The following is an 8060-nucleotide window of genomic DNA, read 5'->3' as shown; positions in this document are numbered from 1 at the left end:
AGAGTGTTTTTGGACACTTAAGCCACTCAAAAAATGTATGGATGTCATTGCACTAGATCTATCTGTCTGTCTGCCTATATATACTGTGTATATATATATATATATACACACACACATACATATATACATGCATGCATACATACATACATACATGTATGTATATACTGTATATATATATATATATATATATATATATATATATATATATATATATATATATATATATATACAAATTTACTTAACTTGTTGATTGAGCCATTACGTTAGCTGATGGTAGCTATGTCACCAACATCTAAACTGGGTTTCATTGTCCGTTAAATGCAAAGAAACCTACTTTGATCTGGTCGTTTCATCCTTGAGCAAAGATGAGTGATGTCTGCTAACAGATTTAAACATGAGCTTACAGGCCATGGATCAAAGCTCTCCCTTTGCTTCCACTCTCTCATTATGGCCAAAAGCCATCCAAGCCTGTCTCTATTTTTCCTTAAAAGAGCCTCAAAAGTCTCCGAAGACCTGTGCCCGTCAGATTTACAATAGGGAACGGGACTATTTACCCGAAGTAGGAGCCATCCAGAAATAACAGTGCAGAAAAATAAATGGAGCCTGCTATATTTTTCCACACAAGTAAGAAAATATGCTATAGGACTTGTGCCTCGCTGGTTCGTAATTAGTTCTTAAACATTCTCCGCCTTGGATCTCTGCGTCCACATTCAGCGTTTCTGATAATATACAATGCGGCATTAATGTCAAACATGTCTCACTCTGGTTCAGGGCTGTAACTCTAATCTGTTTGTACAGACTCAAGTGATTCACAAGTCCTTAAGGAGGAGACCCTACAGACAGGGGCTCACTGTCTCTCTCTAGTCCATGCTTGAATTTGTGAATTACTTTTTTAAAGGAATAATTAACCTACAAATATAAATGTTGTCATTAAATTTTTTCTACACTCTTAAAAAGTTTCTTTATTGGCATCTATTGTTGAAGAAGCTTTTCATTCCTTTTCATTGCACAAAAGGTTCTTTATATTTGGAACATTTTTCTTTAGATTAATTAAAATATTCTTCATACAAAGAACAATTTTTTTTTTCATTTATGAACTGTTGTTTTTTGGGGAACCCAAAATGTTTGTGAAACCCCTCTTTTGGAACCTTTATTTTTAAGAATTGAATCACTTTCATCCAGACTTTCGGGAGTTTCTCGTGAGGGTGAAAAAGATCAGCACGCGGATTTCTTGCATTTTCAAGTTGCAGTTCGACGTGCTGACGAACATAAAGCTGCATGGTCTCGCAAATATCATTTGTGTTTTGTTGAAATCTAATGAATAAGCTAGTCTTAGCCTACTGTTATCAATAAACAAGTGTGCTCCAAAAATAACGACAAAATTTGCATTTAGAAGATAAGTGTTCAAAACTTAGTCTCTCATTTCCGCCAATATGGATCAATGATTTTGCAATCAAATTTTCTGTCCAATCAAATGACTCTCAATAGACAAAATAGACGCTGAAACTACGGCTGAAATCGGTCACTTGTTCCCACATTTATTACTCTTTTCTACATGGTGACTGGCACATAGTTCACTATACAGGGGATAGGGAATGATTCAGAGAGCGTAAATATGCTTTCAATTGGGGCGAATAAAGTCTAGTTTCACGTTAGTATCACGCAAACCACCGCAGTGCACACACTGCTCCGGTCCAGAGACACGATACACAGAGCGGCTCATATGCGCGAGTCGGCGCAGACCAGAAAACGTATCGGATCCATTTGAATTCTGCACAGTATGCTCTTTTTGAAAGCGATATGGAGGAGGAGAAACGGTTAAAGATTAGGAGGAAACTGCGGCTTTACCGAGCTCAACGGCTCTGGTCGAGCTGTGATATAAACGAGACGCTATTGGCTATTTTAAAAAAGGGGAGGGGTTGTTCGATATGTCCCGCCCTGTCTTCCTGTTTCAGTGGAAATTGCGTCAACACATTGAATAATGCGGAATATTTCAAGGCGCTTCAGAGGGCCTTTAATTAAAAGCGCAAAGAGGCTATTTTACACAAAACCTTTATCTTTTAACAAACTTAACAGCTGCATTTTCTGTAAAGTATGACTATAGTATAGAAAATAAGGGGGGATCACATTTTATGTCATTATTTCAACACCCTCTTGTTTATTGCAGTTGCAGAACATGTCCAGCAGATAGAGGTATTACAGCTTTACGACATTCTAATCACATTGACCAATGTGTCTGTGGCACAGCAGACACATATCTGAAAATGTACACAAGTGTGTTTAAACAAAGGTTTGACTGTGAACCAGATGAACAAAGTATTAAATTACCACAATCAGTGACAGTTGAGAATGAATCAATGTTTGAATGAGTGTCTGGTAGTGTCTGAGTGACTTGAAAGTATAAACAACAGTCAGTACTAAAGCGCACAACGGTAAAAAAATGGATATCGCCAGATTTATGGAGTATACAAGACCATATATTATTGCTGAACTTCTAAGACTCCTGCAAGTCACCCTATTTAGCCTCATTTTGGTTGTATGTTTGCAGTTCCTCTCCGGATTTCAGTAATATTTAGTTTTTAGGATCACATGAAAGTTTACTGTTGATTTGTGGTCTAGTAGAATGAACTGGTCTCCAGAATTCTGACACAAATGCATTATATCATTTTTATTAGGACAAAGTGGAAGAAACATAAATCCAGGTTTTTCTTGGAGAAACAAAATATCAGGTTTTTCCTCACAATCGTAATGAAGTTGCCATGTGACTGACATGCAGTGGGATTTGATGGAGATTGTTGATCTGACAGGCACACGCCTGTGGCTTCAGTAGAAAGCTGACGACCTAACCAGAGGGATTTCTGGCTCTGCAGAGCTCCAGTCTGGCAGACCAACTGGACATCAAAGCGGAGCAGTGGGGTTTAGGACTCGCCCTGTCATACAGGACTGCTCCAGATCCACAAACACAGAGAAATCGGATACTTTTGGGGTTATTCTACAAAATGGGTGTCATTTGTATATCTCATATATAGCCTACAACAATGAGTCACTGAATATCTATAATGCCAGCGTGTATACCATGTAGATTTTCTTTTGTGTGCGTGGATATATATACTATATTGTATATATATTTTGTTACAATTGAGTCAAGAACTCTAGGGTTCTATTTTGAACTCTATTGAACCTTTTTTCTAAGAGTGCATGTATTTATTTTAAGATGGCACAATGGATTTTAACACATAAGCACATTATTTATCTTGAAATTCTACAGAATCGTACTTTTATTTAAATTTCACTATATCAAACTGAAAAAGGCAGTTTTCGTCAGTTGTTTTATTGTCCTTTTTTTTTGTACAATTTCCAGAATGAGACATTCAATGTATTTCATTTTGAAATTAATGGAGTCTGCTGCATTATTGTTTTATAATGTGTTTCATTTTATGTAATAAAACAATTTGTACCCCTGAGTTTATCATATATGTCCCCTTTTTTAAAAGGTCAATAAGAATTTTTATGTATTAGTCACTTTTTTTTTTTTTTTACTGCCAATATGTGAACAGTTTGTAGCTGAACTTAAATAACGAGACCTTCCGAAACTTCCAAGGTTGTCTATGAAAGCCTGTAGACTGATTTTTATGTGAAGGACTCGGGACGTTTTTGCCGGGAAAATCAAAGGGATGTGACGGTTACGCGCTTCCCAGAGCCCCTCTTTAGTTTTATTACACATAAAAGAAATGATTTGATTCAAAATACAGACAGTCACATAGCCAGATCCATAAAGTCTTTAGTCTCAAATATATTTATAACCAAACCATCATAGCAGTGTTATTTTAATTACCTCATCTGTCAACATGATGCCGGTGAATTGCAGAGATCGTGCAAACATCCACATCGCTAGGATCAGATGCTTTCTTAACTGCTGCTTTCTCATCGATATTCATGTTGCTCTCAGCAGCGTGGACGGCATCGTTATCGCTGCAAAGGTATTTCCAACTTCTTTTTACTTCTAAGGGAAGAACAAAAAGGCACTTGACTTCTCCATGAGTAGCCTACATTGAATTACACTGGGTGCACGAGCATTATACTTTGCTAGCTGCAGTTCACTTAACGGCCACCAGTGTCACTAATAACAAGGGTTTCTGAATTCTCTTTAAAGTAATGGACTATTCCATCAATCAAAAAGACTTTGTCATAATGACATCATGATTAACTCTCCAACTCTTTAATGTCAGCTACATTAGATCACTTTATCATATGTTTTGTAATGTTTGTCAGCAGAGGATGATCTTAAATAGTCAAGTCTGATACCATAGTTTTGTAAGAAACATTTGAAAAGTGGAAATTTCGGCATTATTTTCTTTTTAAAATGTATTAAATTCCCACAAGGCTTTTGATGTAGGATTTAACGGTAATCGGTCAATCTGGTGACATTTCTAAAACCATACTGTATATCCCAACATAATTGTACACTTTTAGAAGAAAAGGTTCTACTGTAGAGGCTTAAAGGGTTCTGTAAGGCGCGTTTATAAAACCTTCTGTGGTTCCCATCATGGGATAATTTTATTGATTTAGTTTTTATTCGCTTTGTTTTAAATAATGTAATGAATTAAACAGCTCGTAAAAATACTTTATCAGTAGAAAAAAATTGAGAAAAAAAATGAGTCAAGAACCCTATAGGGTTCTAAGTTGAACTCCATTGTACCTTTTTTTCTATGTATTTACAGTATCTTAAGATGACACAATGCATTTCATCAACACATAATAACATTATTTATCTTGTATATGTTGAAAATCCTCGTACTTTTAACTGAAAAAGGCACCTGTTTCATAGAATGCCCATTTTTGTCAGTACCGAGTATTTTAGCGTTCTTTTTTTGAACAATTTCCAGATGAGACATTTATTACTCGGATATATTTCACGTTGAATAATGGAGTCTGCTGTATTATTATTTTCCTCAAAACTGATTGATCAAAGCCAGAGCTGTAAAAGAGATTTTCTTCATTAGCCTTTAACAGTGAATCATATGGTGAACAGAAAGGGTGATTACAGCCTCAGTAAAAACAGATTGTCATTTCAGTTTTTCATTTAAGTATGGAAATGTTGCTCTTCCTGTAGTGACAGGATGTGGCGGCGCGTGCGGAGACAGTTGCGCCTGAGAGGACCCTAATTCATTTTAGACATGACTTGGTGCCTGCATACGAATCCAGGACAGCCGAGTTTCCTTCTCGGTGCTCCATCATGCGATATATCTCTCCACATAAGAGCACAATCTGTTCCTGAGCCCGGCTTTACCCACAGAAGCTCTCGCAAGTCCTCGGCTGTCAAGAAAATTCGTTTTATCATTCAGCCATATAAATCATCACAAGCTCCACAGGAAATCGAGAAAGTTTGACTTTCCAGTCATAAACCATAAAATCTGTCATTAATATAATAACATGCATCGGGATATTTGGAGACAGGGCTAAATGAGTACCAGACGTGGGCATCGATAAAACGGTTTGGCTCGCAACATCAGTTTTCCAAAATACAGTATCAGAAATAATAGGTATAATGTCACCGGGACTGTACGTCACTCATCATGCGAGATCTCTGGAAACGTGATTTGACCGGTTTGCATTACCAGTTCATTAGTTCTCAATTAACACTCAGTCACCTCAGAAGGTTTATAGGGCCGTTTCTTTGACGAGAAACATGTCTTTGCTCCTCTGTGACTGGCTGCGACTCAAGACGGAGTTTCTTTTCCAAATATTTCACATTTTAGTGTTTGGCTCAACCCTATGGAAAAAGGCAGTTTTGCATGAATATTTGGCATGCTGCTGAACTCTGTCCATCATATGCAAGTCGATCTTCACTGAGACGCTCGCTTGTATTGAGCGGCCTTTGTCAAGTCAGATAGAAGATAACTTGAGCCTCCTGGCACGGGCATATAGCTTTAACAATGAGATCTATTGTTCTTCTGGTAGCTGTCCATGGTACTGATATCAGAGCCGATTGGTCCACAACTACCTTGATTAGCGTATGGTGGGTCTGAGCGTAATGTCACCAAAACTGCTTGGAAGTTTCTTGAATATGCCACATTTAAAAGCACTTTGACCTTGGAACTCTCTGAGGACAACTTTATAGAGGTCATGTACTTTATCTTTTATGCAATGATTATGATTCCTATTTGGATTATTTAGGAGCCTTTACACTCTCATATAAGATCATATGAATTAGTAATTGCTGAAGAACAGCACAGAGCTCATGCTGAGCAATGGCTCAGTTTCTCCAAAAGACAAAATTGAAATACAGCAGTGAGATTAAAGCACTAGAGGGCGCAGCTGACTGTATCTGGACCTCCCTATCTGATTATTAAAAACAACATGATTCTGCTTGTTTCACACACTTACTGATTAAGAATCATATTACAGATGATGTTTCAAAATTGTCTAGCTTCTTTAAAAAAATCTAATTTAATTGATTTAATTCAAGTTTACATCACTAAATCACTACATTAGATTACACCAACAAAACTTTAAATTTAAGAGTTTCAGGTAGAGGGATTATTAAAGAAATATTTTTCTAGATTTTAAATCTGGTTTTAAGCATAAATGTCAATAAATTGAGACAAAAAGCCTTTAAAAACTACTTTTACATGTTGGTAATAGGAAATAGGAAAAAGGAACGTAATATATTTACTTAATATCTTATTTTGCTTTTCAGGTAAATTTTGGAATAAAAAAGTTTTGGAATAATTTGAAAGAAGCCTCTTATATTCACCAAGGCAGATGTTTGATTAAATTTATATTTTAATATGCAATTTATTTGACGGCAAAGCTGAATTTTCAGCATTATTACTCCAGCCTTCAGTGTCACACGATATATGCTGATTTGGTGTTCGGTTTATTGTTGGTGCTCACTTATTAATAATGGTTCTTATTATTATCAATGCTGTATTGATGAACTTCAATGTTGAAGTTTTCGTTGCATAATATTTTGAAAAAGTTCAAATGAACAACATTTATTTGAAATAGAATTCGTTTGTAACATTATTAATGTCTCTATTGTTCTTTTTGATCAATGGACTCAGTGGAGTCCTTGCTGAATAAAAGTATTCATTTATTTTCTTTCTTTTTTTAAAAAATCTTGCCCCAAAGTTTTGAATGGTATAATGGTCAAAATATTAGACAGCACTACAGTTTCTGCATTAATAATAATCATGTTTCATGAGCACCAAATCAGCATATCAGAATGATTTCTGTAGGATCATGTGACACTGAAGACTTGAATGCTGAAAATTCAGCTTTGCATCACAGGAATAAATTATGTTTTAAATCTAAATCTGCCCTTTCAAACCCAAACCGTTTACAGACTTTCAGTTGTTTGACACAGAGGTGCTGACTGGTTTGTGGGTGGAATGTCTCTCTCTCTCTCTCTCTCTGTGTTTCTCACTTAGTAAGACAATAATTGAAAGATTGATATCAAAGGGAAAATCTGGGGGAATTTTGCTTGACCAAGAACAATGTAACAGTATCAGGTACAGTACATTCCCAAATACCCAACACACCCGACATTACTTCAGATTTCACTCCACTGCATTTTATAACATACAGCGGGGTCCAAAAGTCTGGAGCACATTGAAAATCTGGGATTTAAAATCTAATTTGGGTCCATTTAAAACATTCAGAACCGTTTTTTTTTTGTTGCCCACTCAGATTAAGGACCCCGTGCTCTCTGGCTCAATATTTACTGGATGTATCTGAACATCTAAAGTGTGAACCTGAAGCGTGCTTTTCCCACTCAGTTCATATTCATGGAGATTTCAGGAAGGCCCCTGGTTTAAATGGAGATGGATCGCTCTCTGATTATGCCTGTTATGTCTTCAAGCAACGTGTAACAGCAATTTAACAGACATCAATACCAGAGAGACGAACGCAGCGCCGAGGCCAGCCGTGTGCTTCCAGGACAATCCAAAGCAAATGTTGATCCAGACTTTTGTCCAAGTCCTACAGTTCTACAGTAGTGCACAAACCCTGAGCTGCTTCCCAGCTTTCATCTCCGGCCAGGTATCTTCAAGGTTCAT

This window comes from Scardinius erythrophthalmus (genome assembly GCF_964197995.2).
Source record: "Scardinius erythrophthalmus genome assembly, chromosome: 11".
NCBI classification, from domain to species: Eukaryota; Metazoa; Chordata; class Actinopteri; order Cypriniformes; family Leuciscidae; genus Scardinius; species Scardinius erythrophthalmus.
Note: the sequence above shows the minus strand (reverse complement) of the source record.